The following is a 6,082-nucleotide window of genomic DNA, read 5'->3' as shown; positions in this document are numbered from 1 at the left end:
TCCTTGTCAAGTAAATAAAATCTTTAAAAAAAAGGAAGAATGACCTAGGCCATGTGGTTTTTATATTTCTTAGACAAAAGGACGAGAAATCTGTGAGAAATTGACACGACAAAGAAAATGTAACTTGAGAACTTCCCTTAGTGAGGAACTGTCAACAGATTTTGGGGGGCTTAGTAGATGAATCCAAAGAAAGGAGATTTCTCCATACAGCCTTCTGGGCTCAAATATCTTATCTCTGGTGAGCAGGATGTCCCTCTTCACAGGGAGATTTATTACCTGCTTTCAGGGGGACAGAAGAGGGTCTGAGTGCTGTTCTTGCGCAAGCTGTCTCTTGGGAAGCTTTTGTTTAAAATAATCAAAATACCATAGGGGCACATTTCGTGGCGTCCTGCCCTTGGCCTGTACAGGTTCAAGTGGCTTGATTGCACCATCCATACCTGAGCTGTCCTGCTTAGCGTGCTGGTCCCCGTCACTGCCCTGCTGCCCCGTATCTCTAGACCATGAGCTCCCGGATCACTCCGAGGGGACCTTGGATGGTACAGAAACCGTGTTTCACACCACACTAGTGATGTGTATACTTGAGTATCACAGGAGACACAGAATTCACCATGTTCCTTCCCAAGGTTAGTTAAAGGCAAAATCATTAAGCTCATTAGAGAGAGAGTGTGCTATTTTATGGAAACTCAGGCAAGTAATAGCCAGGGGACCTATGCAATTCACACATAAAGTTAGAAAAAAATTCTTTTTAATGCCAGTGTCTTTGACCGTGGGTTCTGTCTTCCCTATTAACCAGATTTGCTCGTTCTGGGCAGTAGTTCTCCTTCTAGCAAATCAGTGCGTTAGGCAGCTCTAAGTTGGCCCTTACCCATCTCCACCTTCACGAGCTGTTCTCTGTGTTGGTGCCCCTCCCCACTACCCCAGGGCTTTGCCTGCCTGATTTCTGGCATGTCTTCAAATATACAGACCGATCAGAACTTCAGTGTTCATTTCCCTGCGCAACTGACATTTTAATCTGGGAACTCCCAAGCCCTGAAAATCTTTCTGATTTAGGATATTAATTAAACTTACTATAGTAATACATACATACACATGTAAATACATATGTGTATACATATATCACAGATCACACATACTTTATCATAATATATACATATATCAAATCATTATGACATACACCTTAAAACTAATACGGTGTTGTATGTCAATTATCTTTTTTTTCCCCAAATTTTTATTTAAATTCTAGTTAATATACAGTGCAATAGAGGTTTCAGAGTAGAATTCGGTGATTCATCCTCTACATACCCAGGGCTCATCCCAACAGGAGCCCTCAATACCCCTCCCCCATCTAGCCCACCCCCCACTCCCTCTCTCCATCAACCCTCCGCTCTCTCTCTCTCTCTTTTTTGAAGATGTTATTTATTTGTTTGAGATGGAGTGAGAGAGAGCACAAGCAGGGTGGAGGGGCAGAGGAGAGGGAGAAGCAGGCTTCCTGCGGAGCAGGGAGCTTGATGTGGGGCTCGATCCCAGGACCCTGACATCATGACCTGAGCTGAAGGCAGATGCTTAACTGACTGAACCACTTTGGCACCCCAGTTTGTTCTCTATCTTTAAGAGTCTCTTAATGGTTTGTTTCCCTCTCTCTATTTCATTTTCTTTTCTTCTCTCCTCCCATATGTTTATCTGTTCTGTTTCTTAAATTCCACATACGAGTGAAATCATATAGTATTTGTCTTTGCCTGATTTATTTTGCCTAGCAAAATACACTATTCACATTATTGTACATGTAAGGTTTCATTCTTTTTGATGGCTGAGTAATAGTTCAGTGTGTGTGTGCATGCGTGTGTGTGTGTGTGTGTGTGTGTGTACACCGCATCTTCTTTAACCATTCTTCAGTTGATGGACAATTGGGCTCTTGCCATAGTTACGGCTATTGTTGATAAAGCTGCTGGAAGCATCAGGGTGCATGTACCCCTTTGGATCTGCATTTTTGTATCGTTTGGGTAAATACCTAGTAGTGCAATTGCTGGACTGTAGGGTAGCTCTATTTTTAACTTTTTGAAGATCCTCCACACTATTTTCCAGAATGACCGCACCAGTTTGCATTCCCCCCAGCAGCGCAAGAGCGTTCCCCTTTCTCCACCAAGACCTGTTGTTTCTTGTTTGTTGATTTTAGCCATTCATTCTGACAGGTGTGAGGTGGTATCTCATTGTGGTGTTGATTTGTATTTTCCCGATGATGAGCGATGTTGAGCATCTTTTCATGTTAGCCATTGGATGTCTCCTTTGGAAAACTTCTTTGGAAATCTGCCCATTTCTTCCCTGGATTATTTGTTTTTTTGGCTGTTGAGTTTGATCAGTTCTTCATAGATTTGGGATACTAACGCTTTATCAGATACGTCATTTACAAACAGTTTCTCCCATCCCACAGGCTGCTTTTTAGTTTTGTTGACTGTTTCCTTTGCTGAGCAAAAGCTTGTTATCTAGATGAGGTCCCAGTCATTCGTTTCTGTTTTCCCTTCTCCTTTGGCTACATGCTCAGTGAGAAGTTGCTGAGGCTGAGTTCAAAGAGGGTGCTGATTGTGTTCTTTTTTTAGCATTTTGATGGTTTCCTGTCTCACATTTAGTTAGGCCTTTCATCCATTTTGAATTTATTTTTGCATATGGTGTAAGAGAGTAGTCCAGGTTCATTCTTCTGCACGTGGCTGTTCAGTTTTTCCAACACCATTTGTTGAAGGGATTGTCTTTCTTTCCATTGGATATTCTTTCCTGATTTGTCAAAGGTTAATTGGTAGTATAATTGTGGGTCCATTTCTGGATTCACTATTCTGTTCTGTTGATCAATGCGTCTGTCTTTGTGCCAGTGCTGTACTGTCTTGATGGCTTTGTATTACAGCTTTGTGATAGAGCTTGAAGTCCAGAATCACAGTGCCCCAGCTTTGGTTTTCTTCTTCTTAATTTCTTCTTCTTAGTTTGGCTATTCTGGGTCCTTGGTGGTTCTATACAAATTTTAGGGTTGCTTATTCTAGCTCTGTGAAAAATGCTATTGGGATTTTGATAGAGATTGCATTAAATGTATAGCTTGCTTTGGGTACTACAGACATTTTAACCATATTTGTTCTTCCAATCCATGACCATGTTACCTTTTTTTTTTTTTCCATTTCTTTGTGTTCTCAATTATATCATAATTAAAAAAAGACTAAGATTTTAAATAGGAAGATGTTGAGCTGAGTTGGGTGGGAAGACAAACGTTTGAAAGAGTGAACTTGCCTGGCATCTTCCGAAATACTGCTGGGGAGTGATCCCGTTCCTTGTTCTGTTCTTTCCAGAAAGACGTTCATATCATTTTAGAGGCAACTGCTACTGGAGGCACCAGGCTTTGAACAGAGGATGCGGGAGTCCTGGCTGCTTTATGCTACTGTCCCTGTTCCCTGCTGTGGTCATGGACACAGGGATAGCCTCAAAATCTCAGGCCTCTGTTCCAGTGAGACCCTCTGATGGAAAGACGATTCGAGCTCGGCAGTGTTTCAAGTCCAAGCATGTTGGGTTCCTTGGGCTTGCACACCCAGACGGTCCCGTCTTTGAGGGCAGTTCGGCCATTTGTTTTGGGCATTTGTAGCAACCAGCACTTTCCATATTTTATCAAAGTGGCAAAAAAAAGCACAATAATAACTATGTCCTTGAAATCAAGGTTGCCTTGTATAACAGTGAAGTCTAAAGCATGGTGGGGGCTTAAAATATACCACGTTTTAGAAATTCTCCGTTTATATTAGAACTGGGCCCCTTATCAAATATCATCCTGAGATTATTCTTTTAAAACTCTGAACTGTGTTCTAGACTATTCTCTGCCATCCATTAACCAGGTCACTTTGGTACAGCATCTCTGGAAGGCTAAGTCGGACAGTGAGACCCTGTGTTCTTTGGCACTCAAACCTGTGGTTCCAGAAATTGGCTGTAAAATAATGCTAATTTAATTTGTCTTCCGGCAGCTAAAATTACCAATGCAGAGTTTCTGATTGCAGTAGGAAACTTATCTTCTATAATACCATGGGGATTACCCTTTTAGATCAAATAATGCAGGTACCACAATTGGCACACAAGCCATCAGTAAGTGGTGGGAGTTATTTCCACGGACAGCTTGTGCTCACCGTACTCAGGAGGAACTTTCACATAAATGTCAAAAGACATCTTGGCAACTGTGTGTTGCGATTTTATGTATCATCTAACTGTTGCCAACAGTTAGAAACAGTGCAAATGTCTATCAGTGGAATAGTAGCGTGTTTGCCCAATGAATAGGATACAAGAGTAAAAATTAGAACCACGTATCAGTTGCTTAATAAATGCCCCTTTCATGCAAACTACTCCCACAAATAGTTCTACCCATCTACACTCCTTCTAACAGTATATGATGGTTGCCACTCCCTCATATATTTACCAAAACTTGCAGCTGTCTGATTTAAATTTTTCTGTCAGCCTAATAGAAAATATGACTAGAGAGGTTAGGCATGTTTTCATATTCTTATATGCCATTTGATTTTTCCTCTCTGTGACTAGCCTGTTCCAATCTTTGTTTAATTTTTCTACTGATTGGAGAGTCTTTTTCTTATTTATCTGTAAGAGCTCTTTACATATAGATGAGAACTTTTTCAGTTAGTGTACGCTTTCTTCCAGTGAATGGTTTGCTTTTTTACTTTCACAATAATGCCTTTTTGTTATACAAAAATTTTATATTTTAAGGAAGTTTAATGTATGATGTTTTTCTTTGTGGCTTGTTTTAATTTGTGTGTGTTGTGTTTGTGCAGTCCTTTGCCCCTGTTAAGTCTTATAAGTACTCCACTCTATAGTCTTTTTTTTTTTTTTTTAAGGATTTTGTTTATTTATTTGACAGACTGAGATCACAAGTAGGCAGAGAGCAGGCAGAGAGAGGAGGAAGCAAGCTCCCTGCTGAGCAGAGAGCCTGATGTGGGACTCGATCCCAGAACCCTGGGATCATGGCCCGAGCCGAAGGCAGAGGCTTTAACCCACTGAGCCACCCAGGTGCCCCTATATGGTCTTTTGAAAGTTAAAGAATTTTTTTTCATCCAAGTCTTTGCTTCTCCTGTATTTTATTTTGTGTATGGTGTAAAGTAGAGAACTAATTAAAATTTTATATAACGAATGGTCCTGTCACCATTTATTGAAAAAAATTTATAACCCTCCTGGGCTGTGGGATCAAATTGCCTGGGTCCAAACTCCAGCATCATTTTGAATTAGGACTATGATCTTGAAAATACTACTCAATTTCTAAGGGTTTCAATTTCCCCATCTATAAAATAATGATAATATTCATAATAATAATAGTTATAGGACTGTTGGGGGGGATTAATTGAGTTTAAAACATTTAGTACCAGGCACCAAGTTAAGGAGGGCAGGAGTGTTGCATGTAAGTGATGAATCACTGAAATCTACCCCTAATACCAATATTACACTATCTGTTAATTGAAATTTAAATAAATATTGGAAACAAACAAAGAAGACTTGATACATGTTAGCTATTATTTTTATGCAAATTTCTATGCTGTCCCTGTCATATATCAACTTTTCTCTTGTGTCTAGGTCTAGATCTGGATTTTCTATTCTCCTTCTATTTGTCTAGTTTTCTTTCTTTGGCCCAGAGCCACATGATATAAATCATTGTAGCCGCATAGTAAGTACCTTGTCTTAAAGGCCAAGTCTCTGCACCCTGTTCTCCTTCCAAATTGTCTTGGTCGCTTTTTGTCCTTTATTCTTTCCATACAGACTTTAAAATCAGTAATTCTAGTTCCTGGGTGGCTCAGTAGGTTAAAAAGTCTGCCTTCAGCTCAGGTCATGATCCCAGGAGCCTGGGATCAAGCCCTGTGTCTGGCTCCCTGCTCAGCGGGGAGTCAGTTTCTCCTTCTCACTCTGGCCCCCAGTCATGCTTGCTCCTTCTCTCTCGCTAGTGCACGCGCTCTCTCAAATGAATAAATAAAATCTTTTTTTAAAATCAATAATTCTAGTTTCCTAAGCAAGAATCTCTTGCCACCCTTCCCCAACACAGACACATCAATTTTGCTGGGAGTTTGAA

The sequence above is a fragment of the Mustela nivalis genome, assembly GCF_964662115.1.
Source record: "Mustela nivalis genome assembly, chromosome: 7".
Classification (NCBI taxonomy): Eukaryota; Metazoa; Chordata; class Mammalia; order Carnivora; family Mustelidae; genus Mustela; species Mustela nivalis.
The sequence above is the reverse complement of the archived record's forward strand: the minus strand, read 5'-3'. Positions refer to the sequence as shown.